Source organism: Myotis lucifugus, unplaced genomic scaffold (genome assembly GCF_000147115.1).
Source record: "Myotis lucifugus unplaced genomic scaffold, Myoluc2.0 scaffold_540, whole genome shotgun sequence".
In the NCBI taxonomy this organism is placed as follows: domain Eukaryota; kingdom Metazoa; phylum Chordata; class Mammalia; order Chiroptera; family Vespertilionidae; genus Myotis; species Myotis lucifugus.
The window spans coordinates 548,003-549,753 of NW_005871588.1; the positions used below are offsets into that span (position 1 = coordinate 548,003).

At 47.5% G+C, this 1,751-nt stretch overlaps 1 protein-coding gene across 1 annotated transcript in view; it reads left to right on the forward strand.

Annotated features, from left to right (window-relative positions):
* The window catches only part of HTT (huntingtin), a 99,242-nt gene that overhangs the window by 999 nt on the left and 96,492 nt on the right, over positions 1 to 1,751 (forward strand).

The window sequence follows — 1,751 nt, forward strand, 5'->3', positions numbered from 1 at the left end:
CCCCCCGCGCGCTTTCCCTTGCTGACCTGCAGGTGTGCCAGACGGCAGCCCCTTTAAGGAGCTCACTCTGTTCAGACGGATTCTCCTCTGTCATGTGCTCTTGTTCTTTATATTTTTGATATGATCCTGGCGGTGTTCCGAGAGTTTAACTAGAAAAATGTGGATTTGCGGAGTAATGTTGGCTTATCTGTTAGAATAAAATTTAGAAATCAATTATTTGTTGTTCTAAGAGGTGAAAAACCTGTTTGGCTACTTAGGGAAAAATTTAGAAAACAATTTTATTACTATTATAGATGACCACAGCAAGCGATTTATAGTCACAACCCTCATGGCGGACGACTGCGGTGCCTCTCCAGGGGGTGCCTGTCCGCTCACACAGTGCCTGGCTCTTGTGTAAACCCAGCACCAGGGCTTTGGGTGGGAGCGAGATCTTACTGCTGCCCCTGGTGGCTTGGCCAGACGCTGTCCATCCTAAAGTGCGCCCTCTGTGCTTAGCTGATTGACAGCGCCTGCTGAATTCCTTATCTTCAAACATGGGTATAAAGCGACTTCCTTCTAAAGTAGGCTTGACAGAGTAGATAGCTTCTGTTTCATTCGTTTAAGGTAATGTGTGACCGACTTATTTAAAATTATAATCTGTTGTGTTTGCATAAGCAATACATTAATGTGATGCCAATTCCAAAGGTAACAATTAAAAATCTCGCTCCCACTCCTTTCTCCCAAGTGCCTCACTGTTCCCAGAGGCAAGCACAGTACACTTCCTCCGTGAGTCCCTCCAGATGTGACCTATGTGAAGCTAGATTTTAAATTATTTACAAACAAAAGTATTTCAACAGAGTAACTTTTAAAGGTTCTTAGCATGCTCTGAAGTAAACTGCATTAGGCCTAGTTATAGTTCTTATAACTAAAATGCACAAATACCATATTTATGTATTTTGCTGTTGAGAACGCAGGTATTCGTAAGTTTTGAGTAACAAACTCATTGATTACAAGTTTGGATCTTGGCATTTCTTGTTTCCGATGCTTCAGCTGAAAAATCCGTTCCCCAAAGTAAGATTTGGCAGAAGCAATTTAGAAAGTGCCCGTCTGTTTTTATGGCTCTTGCTCTGTTTTACTCGGTGGTTTGCACAAGTGATGCATGCAGAGCAGTGCTCCCCGAGCCAGGCAGTGTGCGGAGCTGTGGTGTCACCGCCACGCCACGCGGGGCCCTCCCTGGGATCTGAGCGCCGGCTCTTGGCTGGCTCCGCACGGAGGAGGCAGGTCCTGTGTGGGACTGGCATGCAGGGCGCCGGGCTTGGCAGGCAGCTGACATTTGCTTCTGACACTTTCTCCTTCTCCTTCAGATTCCCACCTCGTTTCCCCCTAATTGTTTACTCACCAATAAATACTTACTGAGCATCTCATGTATGGGAGGCGCTGTCCTAACAGGTGCAGGGCGCAGCCGTGGGCGGAAAAGAGCTGCGCTCAGGGAGCTTTTCTTGCTCCTGAGGACATGGGTAGGGACGGTAAATATGCAGGAGGAGGAGCAGCAGAGCAGGCCAGGGGCCGGGCAGCGTCAGGTTAGTAAGTTGTCCACGGAGGGGGTGGCTTTGAGTAAATGACTGAAGTGGTCAAGGAAATAGCCGTGAGGTGGTGGGGGACCGGCATTCTAGGAAGGGGAACAGGGCTCAAAGGAGGAAAGAGCACAGGAGGTCAGTTTGGGCCTGATTGAATTTAAGTGAAGAGGGAAACCTCTTTTTAAAACATTTTTT